The sequence below is a fragment of the Anolis sagrei genome, chromosome 1 (genome assembly GCF_037176765.1).
Source record: "Anolis sagrei isolate rAnoSag1 chromosome 1, rAnoSag1.mat, whole genome shotgun sequence".
Lineage (NCBI taxonomy): Eukaryota > Metazoa > Chordata > Lepidosauria > Squamata > Dactyloidae > Anolis > Anolis sagrei.
Window position 1 is genome coordinate 26,462,619 of NC_090021.1, and position 26,567 is coordinate 26,489,185.

At 43.3% G+C, this 26,567-nt stretch overlaps 1 long non-coding RNA gene across 1 annotated transcript; it reads right to left on the reverse strand.

Moving 5' to 3' along the window:
* Window positions 1-5,438: 5,438 nt before the first annotated feature.
* On the reverse strand, window positions 5,439-6,891 carry LOC132762112 (uncharacterized). Its single transcript, XR_009630099.2, has 2 exons — window positions 6,711-6,891; window positions 5,439-5,591 (listed from the first exon to the last, which is right to left on the reverse strand). It is a non-coding gene; the product is annotated as an uncharacterized lncRNA (long non-coding RNA).
* Between the last annotated feature and the right edge of the window lie 19,676 nt (window positions 6,892-26,567).

A 26,567-nucleotide genomic window follows, 5' to 3' on the forward strand; every position in this document is an offset into this window, starting at 1 on the left:
TGGTCCAGATCCATCGTCAACTGGGTTCAGTGCTGTCTGGATAACGGCAAACTATAATTCCCAGATCCATTCACCCCCAAACCCCGCCTGTATGTACAGTTGGCAATGTTGGGTCTGTGTGCCAAGTTAGTTCCAGGTTCATCCTTGGTGGGGGGGTTCAGAGTACTCTTAGATTGCATGTGAACTATACATCCCAGTCCCCACAACAACTACAAATCATGGTGAATTCTCCCCAAACCTCTCTCTCTAGTACAGTGGTTTTCAACCTCCCTAATGCCGTGACCCCTTAATACAGTCCCTCATGTTGTGGTGACCCCCAACCATAATATTGTTTTAGTTGCTACTTCATAACAGTCATCTTACTACTGTTATAAATCATAATGTAAATACCTGATATGCAGGATGCATTTTCATTCACTGGACCAAACCGGGCACAAATACCCAATACGCCCAAATGTGAATGCTAGTGGGATTGGGGGAGGATTGATTTTGTGATTTGGGAGTTGTAGTTGCTGGGATTTATAGTTCACTTATAATCAAAGAGCATTCTGAACTCCACCAGCAATGGATTTGAACCAAACTTGGCTCCCATGACCAATGGAAAATACTGGATGGGTTTGATGGGCATTGACCTTGAGTTTTGGAGTTGTAGTTCACCTATATCCAGAGAGCACTGTGGACTCATGCAATGGTGGATCCGGACCAAACTTGGCACAAATACTCAATATGCCCAAATGTGAACACTGGTAGAGACTGGGGAAAATAGATCTTGACATTTGAGAGTTGTAATTGCTGGGAGTTATAGTTCATTACAGTCAAAGAACATTCTGAACTCCACCAACAATAGAATTGGTTCAAACTTCCCACATGGAATCCCCATGACTATCAGAAAATACTGTGTTTTCTTATGGTCTTTGGCAACCCCCCTGACACCCCCTCACGACCCCCTTAGGGGTCCCGTTCCCCAGGTTGGGAAACACTGCTCTAGTATGTTCAGTTGCTGTGTACCATAGGAAAGGGTAGGAAAGGATGAAGGGAGAGGCAGTGGGCGGGGCATGCAGATTCCACACCAATGGAGTGAGAATGGAACCCTAGGATGTGGCTCGCTGTAACCTGCAGTGTCTTTGGAGGGAGGGCTTGGTGGCTCCCCATCACTGAGGGTCAAGGCAGTTAGTGGAAGCAGGAGGCTGTCTGTGTAAGTGGATATCCTTACCACATACACTTTTATTATGTGTGCATATATAAAATGTGTATCGATAGATGCGAATAGATAGAAGATATAGATACACACACAGAGACATATGCATAGATTTTTTAAGAAATGATATCAATTATGTCCAAGTCATAATAAAGTGGCAGCTTTAATCATTAATATAATTTTGATAAACAACTAAAAAATACAGGGGACGCTCAAATGTCAGTATCACTCATAGGGATTACAAGATGCTGGATAAAGTACAGTTTCTGGTTGCTTGAGAGTAGCTATGAAAATTAGGACTAATTCTGATGCTGCTCCATTATCATGAACTTTGATTACTTGGATAGGTCAATCTTGTTGGGGACATGAGAGAAGCCTCCTCGCAGGATTGCAAGACATCCGGGCGTCCCCTGGGCAACGTCTTCGTAGACGGCCGATTCTCTCGATCCAGAAGCAACCAGAGATGACTTGCAGCATGCAAACAAGCAAGCAAAACAACCAACGGTCCTTTTCAGGACCAACCATGACAATAATCTCAATCAACATCGAAGGCATGTCAGCTGCCAAAGAACAACTGCTCTATGAACTGTACCGAGATAAGAAATGTGACGTGCTGTGTATCCAAGAAACACACAGGGATGAATGACAGAAACGACCCAAAGTTCCAGGAATGATCCTAGTAGCGGAAAGACCACATGTGCAGTATGGAAGTGCTGTCTTTGTCAAACCAGGCCTCCAAGTCAGCAGTGCCCACAACACTGAAGAAAACAATATCGAGGTCATAACAGTAGAGCTTAATAACATCACCATCACCTCTGTGTACAAACCCCCAAATGAAGAGTTCTGCTTCTCCTCCCCCGAGAACTTTGACAGGCACCAAAGGGCGGTAGTAATTGGTGACTTCAACAGCCATAGCCATATATGGGGCTATGCCCAAGAAGATAAAAATGGAGAGGCTCCTCTCCTGGTCTGAACTGCACAAACTATCACTCATCCATGGTAGCAAGCTCCCACCATCCTACAACAGCGGGAGATGGCACCGAGGTTATAACCCAGACCTCTTATTTGTGAGCGACAGCATCGTACAGCAATGCACTAAATCAGTGGGACCACCAATCCCAAACACACAGCACCGACCAATAATATGCCAACTGTTCCCAACAATAAGGCCTCAGGAAGTTCGATTTAAACGAAGATACAACTTCAGAAAGGCAGATTGGACTAAATTCTCAGACATGTTAGATGACATGATCACATCGGTTGTGCCAATCCCTGAGGAATACAAACATTTTATTGAAATAGTGAAAACCTGCTCACGGGCCTCTATACCGAGAGGCTGCAGAACCCACTACCTTCAGGGCATTACTCCTGAAACAGCTGCCTTGTTGGAAAACTACTACAGGCTCCACAACGAAGACCCATTTAGTGAGCAGACTCTTCAGACAGTGCAGAACATTGTGTCCTCCATCTCTGAAGCCAAGAAAGAACAGTGGATCAAGCTGATCACAGAGGTCGACATGGGCAGGAGCAGCCACAAGGCGTGGAGGTTGCTAAGACGGTTGAGCAATGACCCCTCACAAACTAATACCCATGCCAACATAAAGGCAGATCAGATAGCACACCAACTCTTGAAGAACGGGAAACCCAACCTTGCCACCAAAGTAGGAAAGAAACCAATAGCCAGACAACCAGAGATTGAGAACAACAACCTTCATGAACCCTTTACATCTACTGAATTGGACATGGCTCTCAACAAATGTAAGAATGGCAAAGCAGCTGGCCTGGATGATCTACGGATAGAACAAATCAAGAACTTTGGTCCAAAAGCAAGGCGCTGGCTGCTGGAGCTGATGAACAACTGCACTGCATCCTGTCAGATCCCCAAAATCTGGAGGAAAGCAAGAGTCATCGCCATCTTGAAGCCAGGCAAAGACCGTAATGACCCAAAAAGCTACAGACCAATCTCCCTGTTGTGCCACTTCTACAAAGTTCTGGAGAGACTTATTTTGCATAGAATTATGGAAAATAGAGACCCCTGTCTGATCCCACAGCAAGCTGGCTTCAGAAAAGGCAAAAGCTGCACATCGCAAGTGCTGAACCTGACTCAGCACATAGAAGATGGCTTTGAAAGGCAGCAGATCACAAGCCACTGCCAGAAGGGACAGAGAGTTTCATCTATGCTGATGATCGTGCCATTACCACTCAAGCAGGGAGCTTTGAGATGGTAGAACAGAAGCTCTCCGAAGCTCTAGGGCAGGGGTCAGGAACCTTCGGCCCTCCAGGTGTGGTGGACTTCAACTCCCACAATTCCTTGAGGCTCGGCATTCGCCCCAAAGGCTTACCTTGGCCTCAAGGAATTGTGGGAGTTGAAGTCCACCACACCTGGAGGGCCGAAGGTTCCCCATGCCTGCTCTAGGGGCTCTTACTGCCTATTACAGGGAAAACCAACTGATCCCTAATCCATCTAAAACACAGACATGCGCCTTTCACCTTAAGAACAGACAAGCATCCCGAGCTCTGAGGATTACCTGGGAAGGGATCCCACTGGAGCATTGCAGCGCACCCAAATACCTGGGAGTCACTTTGGACCGTGCTCTGACCTACAAGAAGCACTGCCTGAACATCAAACAAAAAGTGGGCGCTAGAAACAACATCATACGAAAGCTGACTGGCACAACCTGGGGATCACAACCAGACACAGTGAAGACATCTGCCCTTGCGCTATGCTACTCTGCTGCTGAGTATGCATGCCCAGTGTGGAACACATCTCACCATACTAAAACAGTAGATGTGGCTCTTAATGAGACATGCCATATTATCACAGGGTGTCTGCGCCTCACACCACTGGAGAAATTACACTGCTTAGCCGGTATTGCACCACCTGACATCCGGTGGGAAGTAGCAGCCAATAGTGAAAGGACCATGGGTGAACTATAATTCCCAACATCAAGGATCAATTTCCCCAAACCCTGCCAGTATTTTCCATTGGTCATGGTGTGTGTGCGTGCGCGCCAAGTTTGGTCCAGATCCACCATTGGTGGGAGTCATAGATCTGCCTGAAAGTGTAAGGATGTGGGTGAATTACAACTCCCATCCTGCTGGGTCAATCTCCCTCAAATTCCAAGCCAATCATATTGGGTATGTCCAGATCTTTTGTCAAGTTCGGTATGTGTGCCCAGTTTGTTCCTGATTTATTGTCTGCGGGCTCCATAGAGTAGGGTAAACTATAACTCCCAAAATTCTACTGTTCGCTTTTGAAAATAGGGCTAACTCCAATGCTGTTTTATTATTATGAACTATATATCCACGTCAGCTAATTCTTGTCCTTAAATGCTACAACTGAAAAGCAAGCAAGTAAAGTAAGTCCAAGTTCACCTGTATTCTACATATCTGTCCTTTGTTAAGCTATACATCTTTTTTTCACTAACACTTCTACCATTACACTACCCTACTGGCCCGTCGCAGGCCTCCAAAAATTAGTTGATGGAAACGTAAGAAGTGGTATTCTTACGAGGTTTGATAATGGATCCAGTGGAATCTTCAAGAGACAGTAAGCAAAGAATACTGACCCCACCACAAAGCAACATCCTTTATATTATGATGTGTACTCAAAGCTTCCGCTCTGATCGTATTCCTTGCTCCGAACAAACAACAAGAATCGTAACGCTTTGAAAAGCTATTTCTTTCAAGTGGTTATCTTACGATTCCCCCTGTAAACTCAAGCTGGCAAGCCACGCGCAGTGGCTCATGGGGATGTATGCAAATAAACCCGGTCGCAGCGCTCTGAGGTTTCCGAGGCGGTCTCAAAAGGTGCCGGTTCTTGCTTTGTTTTAAAAAATGCATGAGTCTTTTATTGCAACCCAATGACTTGTCATACTATTTTTTTCTTTTGGTAAGGAATGCTCAAGAAGGTGTTTTTGCTAGTCCCATACATAATTTAAATTGCTAGGAATATTGAACCATTTCCCCCCCTTCAGTCAATGTATTTTGAACTACACAAAGTTCTGTGGTTTTATTTTTCATGGAAACAAATAGAGTTGGGGAAAACAATGGTTTGCACCTCCTTTATTTTCTGTCCATGGCAGAATGTTATGGAATCCTGGGAGTTGCAGTTTACTGAGACAGCAGCATTCTTTGGCTGGGAAAGCTAAAGGTCTTGTCAAAGTACAACTCCCACAGCATGGTGGCAGATTAAGTAGTGTCAAACTGCATTCATACAGTAATTAAAGACAAGTTCAGATAAGCTTAATATAGCACAATTTTATTGTATTGCTCCCCCCTCGTGGTGCAGCAGGTTAAACTGCTGAGGTGCTGAACTTGCTATCCAAAAGTTTGACAGTTCGAATCCAAGGAGCAGGGTAAGCTCCCGCTGTTAGCTCCAGCTTCTGCCAACCTAGAAGTTCGAAAACATGCACATATGAGTAGAGCAATAGGTACTGCTTCTGCAGGAAGGAAACAGCTCTCCATGCAGTCATGCTGGCCACATGACCTTGGAGGCATCTACGGACAATGCCGGCTCTTCGACTTAGAAATGAAGATGAGCACCACCCCTCAGAATCGGACACGGCTAGACTTAATGTCAGGGAAAATCTTTACCTTTTTACTTTTATTATATTAGACAACTAGGTCCAGATCCATTATATGTGGAGTCCAGAGTGCTGTTATATGGATCATATGGGTGACCTATAACTCCCATCATCCTCTGCAGTTGCCCCCCAAACCCATCCATTTACTTATATTTGGTCATGATGAGTATGTGTTCCAAGTTTGGTCCAGATCCATTATCGGTGGAATTTCACAGGCCTTTGTGGGTTTGTGTGAACTATAATTCACAGTTTCAAGGATCAATTCCTCCCAAACCCTTCCAGTATTTTGTTTTGGTCATGGTGGGTGGGTGGATGTTCCAAGTTTGGTCCAAGTCCAGCATTGGCAGGCTCTCTGAAAGTATAAGGATGTGGGTGAACTACAACTCCCATCCTGCTGGGTCAATCTCCCTCAAACTCCAAGCCCATCATGTTGGGTATGTGTGCCAATTTTGGTCCAGATCTTTCGCCAATTGGGCTCACATGTGACCCCTGGATGTGGGTGAACTATAACTCCCATCATCCCAGGTCAGAACTCCAAAAAATCTATTGCCTGCGGGCTCCATACTGTTGGGTTAACTGCAACTCCCAAAATCCAATGGCTAGCTAATTAAAGTAGGCCCAATTCCAAAGCCGTGCTATTATTATGAACTCTATGTATTGACCTTAAGATATTGTTATCCTGAAATGCTGGAAGTGAAAACCAAGCAACCAATGTAATACCAAGTTTACAAGTATCCCTTTCACTTAGAACCCAGTTTAATTGCATCTATCTTATGGCTGTTAATATATATGATACATCCCTCTCTCATTCTACTGCATTAGTGGCCCGACGGCAGGCCTCCAAAAATTCTAACACGATAAATAAATAAATCACAAATTTTGTATTTTGTCTGCAGGTTGGTACAATAAATAGAAATCAAACTCACGAGTAACCTTCTTTTATGTTATGATGTTGAAAAAAAGCTTCCACTGTGATTGTATTACTTTCTCCGAGCAAACATCAGGAGTCATCAGAGTCGCTTTAAAAAGCTATTTTCCCCCTTACGAGTCTCCCTGTAAATTCAAGTTGTAAATCCTCACGCAGTGGCTCATGGGCTGTATGCAAATGAACTCAGTCGCCCCACTCTGAGGTTTCCGAGGCGGTCTTAAAACTTGCTGGTTCATGCTTTCTTAAAAAAAGCCTGAGCCTCTATGGCAGTGGTTTTCAACCTTCCTATTGCCACGACCCCTCATGTTGTGGTGACCCCCAACCTTAAAATTGTTTTCGTTGCTACTTCATAACTATAATTTTGCTACTATTATGCATCTTGATGTAAATATCTGATATGCAGGATATATTTTCATTCACTGGACCAAATTTGGCACAAATATCCGATACACCCAAATTTGAATACTAATAGGGTTGATGGAGGAATTGATTTTGTCATTTGGAAGTTGTAGTTGCTGGGACTTATAGTTTACCTACAATCAAAGAGCATTCTGAACTGCACCAGCGATGGAATTGAAACCAAACTTGGCACACAGAACTCCCACGACCAACAGAAAATACTGGAAGAGTTTGGTGGGCATTGACCCAGGGCTTGGGAAACATCCAGAGAGCACTATGGACTCAAATAATGATGGATCTGGGCCAAATCTTGGCATGAATACTCAAAATGCCCAAATGTGAACACTGGTGGACTTTGGGAGAAATAGACCTTGATATTTGGGAGTTGCAGTTGCTGGAATTTATAGTTCACCTGCAATCAAAGAACATTCTGAAGTCCGCCAATGATAGAATTTGGCCAAACTTCCCACACAGACCTCCAATGATCAACAGAAAGTACTGGAAGGGTTTCGTGGGCATTGACCTTGAGTTTGGGTGTTGTAGTTTACCTACATCCAGAGAACACTGTGGAGTCCGACAATGATGGCTCTGGACCCAACTTGGCATGGATACTCAATATGCCCAAATGTGAACACTGGTGGGGTTTGGGAAACATAGACCTTGACATTTGGGAGTTGCAGTTACTGGGATTTATAGTTCACCTACAATCAAGGAGCATTCTGAACCCTACCAATGATAGAACTGGGCCAAACTTCCCACACAGAACCCCCATGACCAACAGAAAATACTGGAAGAGTTTACTGGGCATTGACCTTGAGTATTGGAGTTGTAGTTCATCTACATCCAGAGAGCATGAGGAGGGCTTTTGATGGGAGGATTCGCTGTCTGTTTCTAAAAATGAAGAGGACAGGCGGAGAGATCTTCAGCCTCCTCTGGCAAAGGGGTTCCTAAGATCATCAGAAATGTGTGTTTTCAGATGAGCTTTGGTGACCCCCTTCTGAAACACCCTCACAACCTCCTACTATATATATTATACATGCGTTCCATGATATATAATGTGTGTGTGTGTGTATTCAAAGGCTTTCATGCCTGGAATCACTGGGTTGTCAGTTTTTCAGGCTGTGTGGCCCTGCTCTAGAAGCATTCTCTCCTTATGTTTCACCTGCATCTGTGGCAGGCATCCTCAGAGGTTGTGTGTATGCATGCACGCACACGCGCACACACGTACACACACACACAGAGTTTTATTATATACATGTATTTATATCCATTGTATGTGAAGTTCAGAGTAGTCTTCACATATGGGTAACTATAACTCCCACCATCCAATGCTTAAAGTTGGTCATGAGTGCATGTGTGTGCCAGGTTTGGTCCAGATCCATCATCGCTGGGAGTTCACATGCCTCTATGGATTTAGCTGAACTATAATTCCCAACATCAAGGATCAATTCCCCCCAAACCCTGCCGGTATTTTCTGTTGGTCATGGAGGGTATGTGTGCCAAGTTTGGTCCAGGTCCAGCATTGGCGGGAGGTATAGGGCTCTCTGAGAGTATTAGGATGTGGATGAACTACAACTCCCATCCTGCTGGGTCAATCCCCCTCCAACCCCTACACCATTTTAAGCCAGTCATGTTAGATATGTGTGCCAAGTTTGGTCCAGATCCATCATCGGTGGGATTTCACAGGCCTCTATGGATTTGGGTGAACTATAATTCCCAGCTTCAAGGATCAATTCCTCCCAAACCCTTCCAGTATTTTGTTTTGGTCATGGTGGGTGGGTGGATGTTCCAAATTTGGTTCAAGTCCAGCATTGGTGGTAGTCATCAGGCTCTCTGAAGGTATAAGGATGTGGATGAACTACAACTCCCATCCTGCTGGGTCAATTCCCCCCCCCCCCAAACTCCAACACTATTTGAAGCCAGTCATGTTGGGTATGTGTGTCAAGTTTGGTCCAGATCTTTTTCTAGATGGACAACACGTACTCCCTGGATGTTGGTGAACCATAATTCCCATCATCGCGGGTCAAGTCCTCCAAACTGCAGTTTGGTCCAGATCTATTGCCAGTTGAGTTCACACGTAGTCCCTGGATGTCGGTGAACGATAACTCCCATCATCCCAGGTCAGACCTCCAAAAAATCTATTGCCTGCGGACTCCATACTGTTGGGTAAACTGCAACTCCCAAAATCCAATGGCTAGCTATTTCAAGTAGGCCTAATTCCAAAGCCGTGGTATTATTATGAACTCTATATGTTGTTGTTCATTCGTTCAGTCGTCTCCGACTCTTCGTAACCTCATGTACCAGCCCACGCCAGAGCTCCCTGTTGGCCGTTATCACCCCCAGCTCCTTCAAGGTCAGTCCAGTCACTTCAAGGATGCCATCCATCCATCTTGCCCTTGGTTGGCCCCTCTTCCTTTTGCCTTCCACTTTCCCCAGCATAATTGTCTTCTCTAGGCTTTGCTGTCTCCTCATGATGTGGCCAAAGTACTTCAACTTTGTCTCTAGTATCCTTCCCTCCAGTGAGCAGTTGGGCTTTATTTCCTGGAGGATGGACTGGTTGGATCTTCTCGCAGTCCAAGGCACTCTCAGCACTTTCCTCCAACACCACAGTTCAAAGCATCAATCTTCCTTCGCTCAGCCTTCCCTAAGGTCCAGCTCTCACATCCGTAGGTTACTACAGGGAATACCATGGCTTTGACTAGGCGGATCTTTGTTGCCAGTCTGATGTCTCTACTCTTTACTATTTTATCGAGATTGGACATTGCTCTCCTCCCAAGAAGTAAGCGTCTTCTGATTTCCTGGCTACAGTCTGCATCTGCAGTAATCTTTGCACCTAGAAATACAAAGTCTGTCACGGCCTCCACATTTTCTCCCTCTATTTTCCAGTTGTCAATCATTCTTGTTGCCATGATCTTGGTTTTTTTGATGTTTAGCTGCAACCCAGCTTTTGCGCTTTCTTCTTTCACCTTGATTAGAAGGCTCCTCAGCTCCTCCTCGCTTTCGGCCATCAGAGTGGTGTCATCTGCATATCTGAGGTTGTTAATGTTTCTTCCAGCAATTTTCACCCCAGCTTTGCACACAATTTATTATGATCCACACAGTCAAAGGCTTTAGAGTAGTCAATGAAGCAGAAATAGATGTTTTTCTGAAACTCCCTGCCTTTCTCCATTATCCAGCGCATATTGGCACTCTGGTCTCTCATTCCTCTGCCTTTTCTAAACCCAGCTTGAACGTCTGGCAACTCTCGCTCCATGTATTGCTGGAGTCTTCCTTGCAGGATCTTGAGCATTACCTTACTGGCATGAGAAATAAGGGCCACTGTACGGAAGTTGGCGCAGTCTTTCGCATTTCCCTTTTTTGGTATGGGGATATAAGTTGATTTTTTCCAGTCTGATGGCCATTCTTGTGTTTCCATATTTGCTGGCAAATGGCATGCATCACCTTGACAGCATCATCTTTTAAGATTTTAAACAGTTCAGCTGGGATCCCGTCATCTCCTGCTGCCTTGTTAGCAATGCTTCTTAAGGCCCATTCAACCTCACTCCTCAGGATGTCTGGTTCTAATTCATTCACCACACAGTCAAAACTATCCTCAATATTATTATCCTTCCTATACAGATCTTCTGTATAGTCTCGCCACCTTCTCTTGATCTCTTCAGCTTCTGTTAGGTCCCTGCCATCTTGGTTTCTTATCATACCAATTTTTGCCTGAAATTTACCTCCAATGTTTCTAATTTTCTGGAAGAGGTCTCTTGTCCTTCCTATTCTGTTGTCTTCTTCCACTTCCATGCATTGCTTGTTTAAAAATAGTTCCTTATATCTTCTGGCTAACCTCTGGAATTGCGCATTTAACTGAGCATATCTCCCCTTATCACTGTATATATCCATATATATTGACCTTAAAATGGACTCTATATATTGACCTTAAAAATATTCTTATCCTGAAATTCTGGAATTGAAAACCAAGCAACCAACGTAATGCTAAGTTTACAAGTATTCCCTTCACTTAGAAGCCAGTTTATTTGCATTTATCTTATCTTACAGCTCTTAATTATATATGATACATACATCTATCTACTGCATTCGTGGCCCGACGGCAGGCCTTCAAAAATTGTTTCTGATTCTCTCAATTCAGAAGCAACCGCAAGCAAACAAGCAGTGGATATGATAAATAAAAACCAATGTCATGAGGGACCTTCTTTTATGTTATGATGTTTTAAAAAAGCTTCCACTGTGATTGTATTACTTTCTCCGAGCAAACATCAAGAGTCATAGTCACTTTAAAAAGCTATTTTCCCCCTTACGATTCTCCCTGTAAATTCAAGTTGTAATTCCTCACTCAGTGGCTCATGGGCTGTATGCAAATGAACTCGGTCGCCCCACTCTGAGGTTTCCGAGGCGGTCTCAAAACTTGCCGGTTCATGCTTTCTTAAAAAAAGCATGAGCCTCTATGGCAGTGGTTTTCAACGTTCCTATTGCCACGACCCCTCATGTTGTGGTGACCCCCAACCTTAAAATTGTTTTCGTTGCTACTTCATAACTGTAATTTTGCTACTATTATGCATCTTGATGTAAATATCTGATATGCAGGATGTATTCACTAAACCAAATTTGGCACAAATACCCGATACACCCAAAATTGAATACTGGTCGAGTTGGCGGAGGAATTGATTTTGTCATTTGGAAGTTGTAGTTGCTGGGATTTATAGTTTACCTACAATCAAAGAGCATTCTGAACTGCACCAGCGATGGAATTGAAACCAAACTTGGCACACAGAACTCCCACGACCAACAGAAAATACTGGAAGAGTTTGGTGAGCACTGACCTTGGGTTTGGGAGTTGTAGTTCACCTACATCCAGAGAGCACTATGGACTCAAGCAATGATGGATCTGGGCCAAAACTTGGCATGGATACTCAATATGCCCAAATGTAAACACTGGTGGACTCTGGGAAAAATAGACCTTGACATTTGGGAGTTGCAGTTGCTGGAATTTATAGTTTACCTGCAATCAAAGAGCATTCTGAAGCCCGCCAATGATAGAATTGGGCCAAGCTTCCCACACAGACCTCCCGTGATCAACAGAAAGTACTGGAAGGGTTTAGTGGGCATTGACCTTGAGTTTGGGCGTTGTAGTTTACCTACATCTAGAGAACACTGTGGAGTCTGACAGTGATGGATCTGGACCAAACTTGGCATGGATACTCAATATGCCCAAATATGAACACTGGTGGAGTTTGGGAAAAATAGACCTTGACATTTGGGAGTTGCAGTTACTGGGATTTATAGTTCACCTACAATCAAGGAGCATTTTGAACCCCACCAACGATAGAACTGGCCAAACTTCCCACACAGAACCCCCATGACCAACAGAAAATACTGGAAGAGTTTGGTGGGCATTGGCCTTGAGTATTGGAGTTGTAGTTCACTTACATCCAGAGAGCAGAAGGAGGACTTTTGGTGGGAGGATTCGCCGTCTGTTTCAAAAAACAAAGAGAAGGACAGGCAGAGAGATCTTCAGCCTTCTCTACCAAAGGGGTTCCTAAGACCATCAGAAATGTGTGTTTTCTGATGGTCTTTGGTGACCCCTCTGAAACCCCCTCGCCACCCCTTCAGGGGTCCTGACCCCCAGGTTGAGAAACACTGCTTTATGGCAACTCAATGAATTGTCATATATCTGTGGAATGTCCAGGGTGGGAAACAGAACTCTGGTCTGTTTGAGGCAAGTTTGTGAATGTTGCAATTGGCCACCTTGATTAGCATTGAATGGCCTTGCATCTTCAAAGCCTGGCAGCTTCCTATCTGAGGAAATCCTTTGTTAGAAGGTGTTAGATGGCCCTGATTGTTTCCTGTTTCTCCTTAGGCTGCAGCTTAAAACCTACAAGAGCCAATTGTGGAACAGGAGAGATGATCAATGATGATAACTCCCTCCCATTGCAAAGCAACACCATACTCATAGGCGACCTTCTTTTACGTTATGATGTATGCTCAAAGCTTTTTCTCAGATTGTATTCCTTGCTCCGAGCAAACAACAAGAGTCGTAGCTTTATTAAAAAGCAGTTTTAAAAATTGCTGCTTACCTTACGATTCTCCCTGTCGAATCAACTCTGAAATGTTTTCGGTGCTTTATGGCCATGTGCCAGAAGCATTCTCTCCCGACATTTCACCCACATCAATGGCAGGCATCTTCAGAGATTGAGAGGTCTGTTGGAAACTAGGCAAGTGAGGTTTATATATCTGTGGAATGTCCAGGATGGGAGAAAGAACTCTTGTCTGTTGGAGGCAAGTGTGAATTGGCCACCTTCATTAGCATTTAATGGCTTTGCAGCTGCAAAGCCTGGGTGAATCCTTTGTTGAGAGGTATTAGCTGGTCCTGATTGATTCTTGTATGGAATTCCCCTCCTTTTTGAGTATTGCCCTTTATTTACTGCCCTGATTTTAGAGTTTTTATATACTAGTAGCCAGGTTTTATTCATTTTCATGGTTTCCTACTTTCTGTTGAAATTGTCCACATCTTTGTGGATTTCAATGGCTTCTCTGTGTAGTCTGACATGACTGTTGTCGGAGTGGTCCAGCATTTCTGTGTTCTCAAATAATATGCTGTGTCCAGGTTGGTTGATCAAGTACTCTGCTGTTGACTGACATCTCTGGTTGAAGTAGTCTGCAGTGCCTTTCATGTTCTTAGATTCATGTTTAGGCACTGCATTTGGTGGTCCCTATGTAGACTTGTCCACAGCTGCACGGTGATCATACTCAACTACAAATTATAGTCCATGACTCTAGAGTGGCCTCAGACTTTACTGCAAGTGTAGGTGAACCCAAGAGCCATGAAATCTAGACATGGTGCATTTATTGAATTTTTGGCTGGCCAATTAAAAGCAAACTGTTTTGTGGATTTTGGATGTTACTATATTTTTTATTTGGCAGGATATGAGTGCTTTTCTTCAGAGTGGAGTTCCCATGATTATATTTACTAATAATTAAGACCAGGCTGTGGCGCAGTTGGCTAGGAGTCAGCTGCATAAAATCACCACTGACCAAAAGGTCATGAGTTTGAAGCCAGCCTGGGTGGAAGTAAGTTCCCGATCACTTGTCTAGCTTGCTGTTGACCTTGTAGCCCTAAAGATAGGTTGCATCTGTCAAGTCGGAAATTTAGGTGCTACTTGTGTGGGGAGGCTAATTTAACTAATTTACAACGCCATAAAAATATCTCCCCCCCCCCGCCACAATTATGATGATCTTTTTTAAAAATAATTTTTATTTTTACAATACAAAAAATACATACCATGCACACACAAAACATTTACAATTCCCACCACCAACAAGATGATTATTTTCTTTCACATATTCATTTCTTTTTGAGACAATTGTTATATCTTTATCTTTATACATTTCCATCTTATATACTATATAACATTTGTATCTTATTTCTTCTGGCTTGATCTCCGTAATGATTCATAATATAGTTCTTTACCCTTATCCAGCTATCTTCCATTTCTCTCATTCTATTTTCATTGATTTTTAAATCTTTTAATTTCACATTCATAATTTCAAATTCCATTTGCTCCACCATATATTGGTACCATTTATTTATTGTTCATTTTGATTTATCTTTCCACCCTAATACTATTACTGTTTGTGCACATTCTATCATTGCTTCTTTTATTTCAATTTTATTTCCCGTTCCCTCTCTTTCCCCTAATACCGCCATTTCCTTTGTTATGACCCACTCATTTCCTAGTATTTGGTTTGACTCATTTTTTTATAATCTGCCATAAAAATCTCCAGCACCGAGTGAAAGAATGAGGAAGTACTCCATCAAGGACTCAGTGTCACAAGTGCACCATGAAGCGACAGCTCCCCCAGTGGTTGGAATTCGAGCATACCCTCATGAAGCTTAAATTGCCTCTGTGTTTGTCTATATATGTTGTGTGTCTATGGCATTGAAGATTTGCCATATATATGTGCACTGTAATCTGTCCTGAGTTCCCTGCGGGGTGAGAAGCGCAGAATATAAATGCTGTAAATAAATAAGTAAATAAATATTGAAGGCTGCATTTCTTAAATGTAATTGGTCTATGAACTCAGGCTGGTCCTGAATGAAGATATAGAATCATAGAATCATAGAATCAAAGAGTTGGAAGAGACCTCATGGGCCATCTAGCCCAACCCCCTGCCAAGAAGCAGGAATATTGCATTCAAAGCACCCCTGACAGATGGCCATCCAGCCTCTGTTTAAAAGCTTCCAAAGAAGGAGCCTCCACCACACTCCGGGGCAGAGAGTTCCACTGCTGAATGGCTCTCACAGTCAGGAAGTTCTTCCTCATGTTCAGATGGAATCTCCTCTCTTGTAGTTTGAAGCCATTGTTCCGCGTCCTAGTCTCCAGGGAAGCAGAAAACAAGCTTGCTCCCTCCTCCCTGTGGCTTCCTCTCACATATTTATACATGGCTATCATATCCCCTCTCAGCCTTCTCTTCTTCAGGCTAAACATGCCCAGCTCCTTAAGCTGCTCCTCATAGGGCTTGTTCTCCAGACCTATGTGTGAGAAAGAAAGAGAAATACGGCATGCCCTGTGATGCCAAAATGGGTATCTGGGCATTTGTTGTGCTTTTGGCTTGGCTTGTTTCTTGTAAGGAGAATGTGTCGTAGTGTTCTAATAAGATGAATCAAAAGAATATGGCTGCCAAGAGATGGTTTCCATCTGCATTAAGTAAAAGTAAAAGTTTCCCCTTGTTGTGACACAACAGGAATCAGAGAGTGTTTCTGACGAGGATGATGGGACTCCGGTTCACAGTTTAGTTCAAAATGTCCCTGCTATAGACAGTGAAGAAGTGCAGTTTCCCACAGAAAATAGATTGAGGAGGACAGTTCTTTGCCTTGTTCTCAGCCTGATAATGAGCAAGGAGGAAAACGGGCTGATGCTAACGAGGAGATTGACCTTGACAATATGGGAACTTTAGATCGGGCTGATCGGTTTGAATTTCGTGTTCAAAGGAGTGAGAGGATAGCAAACAAGGGAGGGCAGAGGCCAGAGAAACGCCTTTATGTTTTGCAAAGGGTATTAAACAGGGTGTTTGAGACCAGATCTTTTGTAAAGCAACTTCGCATTTACCTAAGGAGCTTACCTAGGCTAGGCTGGATTATCTTGCAGTCTTTGTGTTCATGGTTTCCAGGACTTTGTCTTGTTCTCTTGGGTCTTGCTTTGCCGATGCCTATTGAATTATGCTTCAAGTGCTATGTTATCCTGATCTTTTGGAACATTAACCTTTGCTTTTGTGAACTTTTTACCTTTTATTTTTAATAAACCATAAAGACTTCTGGTTGTTTGCAGTTTGGTGTTTTTCAGCAAGGTGAATCTACTCTGAGGTGCAACACCCCTGACATTAAGTCTTGTCGTGTCCGACTCTGGGGGTGGTGCTCATCTCAATTTCTAAGCCGGAGAGCCGGTGTTGTCCGTAGCTACCTCCAAAGTCATGTGGTCAGCATGACTGCATGGAGCGCCGTTACCTTCCCGCAGAAGCAGTACTTATTGATCTGTTCACATTTGCATGTTTTCAAACTGCTAGGTTTGCAGAAGCTGGGGCTAACAGCGGGAGCTCACCCCACTCTCTGGATTCGAACTGCCGACCTTTCAGTCAGCAAGTTCAGCAGCTCAGTGGTTTAACGCACTGCACCACCAGGGGGCCTTCATTTGCATTACAATGATGTAAACTAAAAACCAATTGAGTCTCACACAGGTGACAAAGAGCCAGAGGTATGCACGTGTGTAGGAGTGCATTCTTTGGCAAACGTGTGAGACATAAAGAGAACAAGCATGGGTGGTTTTCCATGGAGAACATCGGCTAATTTAGATTCCTGGCAAGAAGAATCCCAAACAACAGTAACAAATTATTCTCACTCACCTCTGGTTTATGAGGGGAAATGTCAAGGGTTGCAGAATGCTATTGTGCAAAACAGTAAGAGAGGGAATGAGCTTGTCTGAAATGAATGTTATCTATCTATTCTAGCATTTTGAGAGAGATTAAGATGGTTTAGGTCTTGGCCCTAAGACAGAAGAATGCGGGATATGAATGTGTGCTTTGGGTCACAGGAAACGATGACAAAGCATTACTACTATTTTATAAAGATTTTCGTTCATTTAGCCTCTGTGTGGTTCCCACCACAGTAGCCAAGAATTTTGGAAAAAGAAATTCCTCAGACAAGAAGGAAACGAGAACTATGTAGCATGCAGTCTCTAAGAGAAGGTCAGGGTAATATCTTCTTATCCATCATTGGTTTCCACTTTTTAGATTTTACTCAATAGGTGGTTTGAATCCAAGGAGCAGGGTGAGCTCCTGCTGTTAGCCCCAGCTTCTGCCAACCTAGCAGATCAAAAGCATGCAAATGTGTGTAGATCAATAGGTACCGCCTTGGTGGGAAGGTAACGGTGCTCCATGCAGTCATGTCGGCCATATAAACTTGGAGGCATCTACGGACAACGCCGGCTCTTTGGCTTAGAAATGGAGATGAGCACCCCCCCCCCCCCAGAGTCGGACTCGACTAGACTTAATGTCAGGGGAAACCTTTACCTTTACTTTAATGTAATTATTAAGGTGATCCAATTCCTTTTCTCTCAGTAGGGGCTGGATTCTCAACCATTCATCATGACTGCATAAGCCGAAAGCAAGGAAAAGGCCTTGATGGTGCCAATCTATGTGGACAGTGGATCGGTTCGCATTAGAGTTAGTCATGTTGTCCATACTCTTCCTGAAGTTTGTCAAAATCCTGAAGTATTCCCCAGCTTTGCTAAACATGGGGTTAAATCGGTTTAACCAAATTTGACCCCCCCCCCCCCCCCCAATCCCCATTAAGAACCAGAAGTCCCTGGATATTCAGCTTCAGAATCTGGTCCACTTTGGGGTCAAGTCCATATCTGAAGATTTCTAAGTAGTGCACAAAAATAAAAATGGAAAAGTTTAGGCAATGTGCATATGAAATATAAATGAATTTTATATCATCATCTCTGGAAATGGGCTGCATCTTAAAATAACAGGTGTATCTTATGTATTTTTGTTGTTGTTGGTACTGAAATTAGAGCACATCATTCGATTGATGGCATCCTACAATGAAAAAATAGAGTATTCAAAACATGATGCTATTAACAAACAAACAAACAATATATCAAAACCCAAACATTGAAGGGGGGGGGGGAGAGTAAGGATGAAGATGGAAGCCAACTAATCATCGGTACCAAACCGAAGGCCATAATCCTGCTGACTAGTCCCCACCAGAATAGATCACTGGGACTGTGGTGCAGTTGTCTGAGTGTCAGCTGCATTAAGATCACTTCTGACCACAAGGTCATGAGTTCGAAGCCAGCCCGGGTTGGAGTGAGCTTCCGACCAATTGTGTAGATTGTTGTCAACCTTTGCAACATGATACACAGTTGCATCTGTCAAGTAGGAAAATTAGGTACCACCTATGTGTGAGGAGGCTAATTAAACAAAATTTATGAGGCCATAAAAAAGACTCCAGCAAAGCACTCCAGCAAAAGCATGCGGGGAATGCGGAAGTACTTCATCAGTGTCACAGAAGGACGATGAAAGTGACAGCTCCCCTGGCGGCCAGAAAATGTTAAATATCCTCTGACTGTTCGTCTATATCTGTTGTGTGTCTTTGGCATTGAATGTTTGCCATATATGTGTACATTGTAATCCATCCTGAGTCCCCTGCAGGGTGAGAAGGGCGGAATATAAATACTGTAAATAAATAAATAAATAGATAGATAGATAGATAGATAGATAGATAGATAGATAGATAGAATCAATTGTTGAATGGTGCATCAAGATGTACTGTAGATAAATTCCCTTAATTCAATTGGGTCTACTTTAATCCAAAGAGAACCTAGCATCTGAAATATGGTGCCCATTCTTGCTTCTCTCACAGTTGAGATCTACACATTTATGTTTCCGGTGAGTCAAGAGACATAATTCTGCAGGAAATGAGAGAAAGAGAAAGATGGGTGCTTGCTAAATTACATTCCTTTGTGTTGCTTCTTACTGAAATGATTTTTAGCTGGTCTCTGATGAATCATTCTCAGTGAGGATGCTCAAGTGAAGAGCAAAGAGGTGATCCAAATCCCAACATTCTTTTGCTTAACTGATTATATCGATCATTTCAGCTTCCAACCTGCTTTTGGTATTACTATACTAAATTAGCTATACTAATAATTGATCTTCATTGGTACTGATGAATCTCTGTTGGTTCAGTAGAACTTCTCATTAGCTCCCATCCTATCATTTTTGTCATTCTCCTAAACTGCGTTTCTCAACCTTCCTAATGCTAGTGCGACCGCATAATACAGTTCCTCATGTTGTGCTGACCCCCAACCATTAAGGTATTTTAGTTGCTACTTCATAACTGTAATTTTGCTACTGTTTTGAATCATAATGTATCTGATATACAGGATGTATTTTCATTCACTGGACCAAATTTGGCACAAATACCTGATACACCCAATTTTGAATACTGGTGGGGTTGGGGGGTTGATTTTGTCATTTGGGAGTTGTAGTTGCTGGGATTTATATTTCACCTACAATCAAAGAGCATTCTGAACTCCACCAATGATGAAGCTGAACCAAACTTGGCACACAGAACTCCCGTGACCAACATAAAATACTGGAAGGGTTTGGTGGGCACTGACCTTGAGTTTTGGAGTTATAGTCCACCTACATCCAGAGAATACTGTGGACGCAAACAATGATAGAAATGTACCAAATGTGGCACGAATACTTAATATGCCCAAATGTGAACACTGGTGAAGTTTGGGGAAAATAGACCTTGACATCTGGGAGTTGTAGTTGCTGGGATTTATAGTTCACCTCAATCAAATAGCATTCTGAACCCCACCAATGAGGAAATTGGGCCAAACTTCCCACACAGAGCCCCCATGCCTTGAAGGGACTGGTGTGAGCCTCCCTCCAATCTCACACGCTCTCCCTTGCCTCCGCATGCACATCATGCGGCCATGCGCTGAGCATACCTGCTCTCCCCTTCCTGATCTCCAAAAATATTCTTTCCTGGGGGTGTTTGTGGGTCACTCTAGGTTCTCCAGTGCGATTCTATAGATAATTCTGGTATAAGTTAGGTTTTTCTATTTTAGTTATCCCCGTGGATATAGGGTTCATACTGTACTATCAGCTTTGATTATGGAAGGACAAAATCTATGAGAATTATGTTGAAAATTCCTTTGTGCTAAGGTCTTCTTTGTCTTCTGGTCCTGAAACAAAATTGTAGAACACAATATAAAGGACTTCATGTTTCTTCAACAATTACTTATTACTTATGGACATCATGGAGCCATATTTGGTGGGGCAAGCACAGAAAGACGTTTCATTGTATTTTTGCAATAACACAAATAATGTTTGCTGGTTTTTCATGTCTGCCTCCATCTGAATAATGGGACCCTGTAAAATTTGTGGGTGACTAATGCAGCCGATGTCCCATCCCCACACATTTTAATTACTTATGTAAGCCTGAGTCATCCCACACTCAGTTTAAGCTTTTGGAGAGAAGAGAAGAGAAATGAAGTGGAAAGTGGTCAGGATGGCGTCTCTCCACAAAGCGGCTCAGTGCCTGGTGGGTTTGCGCATTGCATCTGACGGTCTGCACTTCTGAAATTTCTTTGCTTCTTTATTCTGCTCTTGGAAACAAACATAAGGATGAAGCATGCCTTGGCTTAATTAAGAACAATTTATTTGTAACAAAAGCCAGTCTCGAATAACCACTGTAAAAGCATTAATTGGCATAGTCTAAAATAGCCAGCACTTAAGTTGTCTTCTGTGTCTCTTTGACATTATACAACTACTGTTTTGCCTACCATTGCTGCATCTAGTGGAACCATGGAATTGATAGTTTGCAGAGCCTTTTTGGCAGGGAAATTGAAATTACTCATAAAACTACACATCCCAAGACACCATAGGATAAGAATTAATGACACTGCTGCAATTGTCTAGTGATGCATCTTTGTGTAATATCAGGTTGGTGTTATCAGGCAATTAATAATAATAATAATAATAATAATAATAATAATAATAATAAAACTTTATTTGTACTCCACTACCATCTCCCCAAGGGACTCGGTGCAGCTTACATGAGGCCGAGCCCACAATACATCAATACAAGCAATAACAACAACAATAAAACAATTAAAATAAAACTCATTAACAAAAAAGCAAAAAATGATAATAATACAACACACATTTAAAATCTATGGTTGGGCCAAATGTAATTAAAGTTAAAAAATAATGCTAGGCATGAACAAGATAGGAGAGATGGGGTGTTGGTGAGAGCGTACAAACAATCCTAAGTCAGTGTAAAGTGCATTTAGAGGGCACAATGCTGTGAGTTCATTATTCTGGGAAGGCACACTGGAACAACCATGTTTTCAGGCTCCTCCTAAAGACTGCCAGAGTTGGGGCATGCCTGATGTCCTTGGGAAGTGAGTTACAGAGTCGAGGGGCCACCACTGAGAAGGACCTCTCCCTCGTCCCCACCAATTGCACCTGCGATGGAGGTGGGAGCGTGAGCAGGGCCTCTCCAGATGAACAAAGAGAATGGGTGGGTTCGTATACAGAGATGCGGTCACGCAGGTAGGCGGGTCCCAAACTGTTCAGGGCTTTGTAGGTAAGAACCTGCACCTTGACTTGGGACCGGAAAATGAACGGCAGCCAGTGGAGTTCCTTAAACAGGAGGGCTGACTCCCAAATGTCAAGGTCTATTTCCTTCAAACTCCACCAGTGTTCACATTTAGGCATATTGAGTATTCGTGCCAAGTTTGGCCCATATCCATCATTGTCTGAGTCCACAGTGCTCGCTGGATGTAAGTGAACTACAACTCCAAAACTCAAGGTCAATGCCCACCAAACCCTTCCAGTATTTTCTGTTGGTCATGGGAGTCCTGTGTGCCAAGTTTGGTTCAATTCCATTGTTGGTGGAGTTCACAATGCTCTTTGATTGTAGGTGAACTATAAATCCCAGCAACTACAAGCCCCAAATTACAAATTCAACTCCCCCCCCCCCCACAACCCCACCAGTATTCAAATTTGGACATATTGGATATATGTGTCAAATTTGGTCCAGTGAATGAAAATACATCCTGCATATGTATTGACATTACGATTCATAACAATAGCAAAATTACAGTTATGAAGTAGCAATGAAAAATCTGGCTACCAGTATTAAAAAACTCTAAAATTACAACAGCAAAACAACAGAGAGGAAACAATCAAGGACATCTAATCACCTCTCAACAAAAGATTGCCGCAGGCACTGCCAGGCCATCAAATGCAAATCAAGGTTGTCAGTTGAAACATTCACACCTAGCTCCAACAGACAAGAGTTCCTTGTTCCATCCTGGTCATTCCACAGATATATAAACCCATTTTCCTAGTTCCAACAGACCTCACTACCTCTGAGGATGCTTGCCATAGATGCAGGCGAAACGTCAGGAGAGAATGCCTCTGGAACATGGCCGTATAGCCCAAAAAAACCTAAAACAACCTAGTGATTCCAGCCATGAAAGCCTTCGACAATACAGCAATGAAAATAATTGTATGGTTGGGGGTCACCACAACATGAGGAACTGTATTATGGGGTTGTGGCATTAGGGAGGTGGAGAACCACTGGTGTAACCCATAGACCTAGGTGATACAAAGGACTACCAGAGTCTTGAGGATCAACTGTCCTTTGTGTTGCTGCTTGGCCAATATGTGACATTTACCATTTGGTATGGAGTTCACGGTCATGGGAAACCATTCCACCGTATTGTCAAAAAGAGTCATTTCCCTTTTCTTATTCCCAGCAACTGAAAATTTATCCTTCCAAGGATGGACAATACTTTCTGCAGGAACTTAAATGGAAGTTCAGGGCTATGGGTACTAGATTCAATCAAGACTAATACATAGGTGAAAATAAAGATTCAGGGGACCCATCAGGTCCATTGTTTTTCTCATGCCATTGATAGTTAATCCCATTAGACGTTATTTCTTGCCCCTACTGTTCAGGAGATTGCCAGTCCTTCTTTCATCACTGGACAGAGGAAAATCTGCATTGGAGGCAGCCGGTGCTCTCCCATTGGCTGGGGCGTGTTGGACTCCCGCCTCCACATGTCATCCAGGTATGGCCAATCACAGCCAAGCCAGGTCCAGCTGGAGGTAATAAAAACTTTGAATCTGAAATGTATAAAAATCCCTGTTTTGCTGTATAATGTATCTCAGTTTATTTTGAGTAGATTACCGCAAGCTGGCATCACTTTCTGCTAAAATTAAATAAATACCTTGGTGGATTCTGCTTCAACCTGGTTGAAATTTATTCTGGAATATTGGCTTCTTTTTCTTACCAGGCTTAACCCACAGCAGCTTGGATCTCACTATCCACTGCTGTTTTAAATTGCCCATTAACAAAGGGAACTGTACTGTTTGAATGGTAATGGTGATGTGGTCCTTTGCAACCCTTGGCTTTCTGGCACTTGATTTTTTTTCTTTTTAAAAGATTGCCTAAAAATGCTTGTTTGGCTGAAAATAGACACCAATAGGCTTTGACCTGTATGTTGCATGAAGCTTTCCATTCTGAAGAATTAGTTTCCAAAGCAGCCAGATGGTTTCCAAGGTAACACATTTGGAAAAGTAACTCCCAAAGCAACCTCAACCTGCTGGAAATATCACTTCTGCTGGCTGCCAAGCATGTAGCTGAAACCCATATCTAGGCAACTGGAAGAGTCAAAATTGGTCTTCCATTCTCCAGAGTATACCTATACTTCATCCAGAAGCTCTAACCCAATTGCACTGATTAAACACACTATTAGCACCACATCTACCTGTAATATACCTGTCCATCCATAACATTACATTTTTATTTCTCCTTCTCCTCTGAAGTGATATGCCATTTCATTCCCTTTTGCTCGGGTTCGCTGATGCCTTCCCAACCAAACAGCTTCCTGACACAGCCCCGCTTCCAAAGTTGCTTGCTTTTAGGTCAGAACAACCTCCAAACCATACAGTCAGCAAAGAAAATGTGGGCTACTCAACCCCTCATCATTGATCTTGTGGCTGGGAAGTTGTTTGGCCAGCAAGACAGTAGTAGTAGCCTCAAGGATAAAGAAAGACTGGGTGATTTCTCTCCTCCCATCTGCCACTTTCCTCTCCAACCCAAAACAGACACGATCTGCGCCTTCGCAACATGTTTGGCCTTGGCTGGGAAGGGCCAGCCAAGGGCCTGGAACTCTTTATCTACAAATATATTTAGGTGTCTTTAATGTCAAACAAACCATGAACCTCAGCAATTAGTACTGGGCATGTTAAAATAGCAATGTGTACTCCGCAGCAATCTGTCCCACCACCATGACCTGGATGGACATGCCTAGCAAAACATAGCAAAAGGCCAGAAGTGAGTTTTGGAATATGGCATTAAAGCCTAAATGAAGCACTTCTGCTGCTTAAAGGGATTGTAAGTCACACGGAGTACAACTTTTTGCTACCAGTACAGGACAACCCGGGCCCCCGGTGGCTCAGTGGGTTAAAGCACTGAGCTGCTGAGCTTGTTGATCGAAAGGTCGCAGGTTCAATTCCGGGGAGCGGCGTGAGCTTCCGCTGTCAGCCCTAGCTTCTGCCAACCTAGCAGTTCGAAAACATGCAAATGTGAGTAGATCAATAGGTACCGCTCCAGCGGGAAGGTAACGGCGCTCCATGCAGTCATGCCGGCCACATGACCTTGGAGGTGTCTACGGACAACGCTGGCTCTTCGGCCTAGAAATGGAGATGAGCACCACACCCCAGAGTCAGACATGACTGGACTTAATGTCAGGGGACAACCTTTACCTTTTTTACAGGACAACCCAGTGTTTGGAAGACTGGGAGCTGGAATAGACAACCCTTAGATGACGGGTTAGAAGGCATGATCATCAAGTTTGCAGATGACAACAAATTGGGAGGGATAACGAATACTTCAGAAGATAGGAGCAGAATTCATAATGATCTTAACAGATTAGAGAGATGAGCCAAAACTAGCAAAATGAAGTTCAACAGGGACAAATGCAAGATACGCCACTTAGGCAGAAAAAAATGAAACGCAAAGATACAGAATGGCGGATGCCTGGCTTGACAGCAGTACATGGGAAAAAGATCTTGGAGTCCTCATGGACAACAAGTTAAACATGAGCCAACAATGTCACGCGACGGAAAAAGCCAATGGGATTTTGGCCTGCATCAATAGGAGTCTAGTGTCTAGATCCAGGAAAGTCATGCTACCCCTCTATTCTGCCTTGGTCAGACCACACCTGGAATACTGTGTCCAATTCTGGGCACCGCAGTTGAAGGGAGATGTTGGCAAGCTGGAGGAGGGCGACTCAAATGATCAAGGGTCTAGAGAAAAAGCCCTATAAGGAGTGGCTTAAAGAGCTGGACATGTTTAGCCTGCAGAAGAGAAGGCTGAGAGGAGACATGATGGCCATGTATAAATATGTGAGGGGAAGTCATAGGGAGCAGGGAGGAGGCTTGTTTTCTGTTGCCCTGGAGACTAGGACGTGGAGCGATGGCTTCAAACTACAGGAAAGGAGATTCCACCAGAACATGAGGAAGAACTTCCTGACTGTGAGAGCTGTTCAGCAGTGGAACTCTCTACCCCGGAGTGTGGTGGAGGCTCCTCCTTTGAAGGCTTTTAAACAGAGGCCGGATGGCCATCTGTCAGGGGTGCTTCTTGGCAGGGGGTTGAACTGGATGGCCCATGAAATCTCTTCCAATTCTATGATTCTATGAATTTATATAAATCAATGTGCAAATGGAAAATCCTCGAATTCTCAGCTTTCTCTGCTCACAGTTCCCCTTCCACCCTGCATTCCCAATAAGGATTCAGTCAACTATTTTACCCAAGGCATAAATTTTCTGGTCAGGTTTTAATGACGTCTTATCTTTTTTACTGCCAAAGCTAAAGGGCGTATCTAGCTGTGAGGATCAGAATAAAACATTCATATTTCTCCACAGACAAAACTAATCCCTTTGTTTGTATTTGTGACACTTACATGAAACTTCTCAGCATTCGAGTGAACGGCAGGGGTTGCCAAGCGGAAAGGCCAAAATGTCACTCTGACAAATTACAATAAGCGCCAGGTTTGCTAATGCACATGGAAAATTACCAAAGGCTCAGCAAATTCTTGAATTTGGAGAACTCAAGGAGGAAAAGAAGAATAAAAAATAGACGGAGAGAATGAGCGAGCTGCAAAATAATAGTGATGAGACAATGATGAGTGGCTGCTGGCAGATGCACTTCCAGATTGTAAAAGGGGACCATTTCCAGCAATACTCAACTCTGTTTCAGGGTCAATTGTTTTTCTCAGGCCTCATCTATAAAATAGTTCAGCCTGCATTATAATGGCAGTCTAGATGGGGCCCAAGACATCCTCAAGACTTCGTTGTTGTTCAT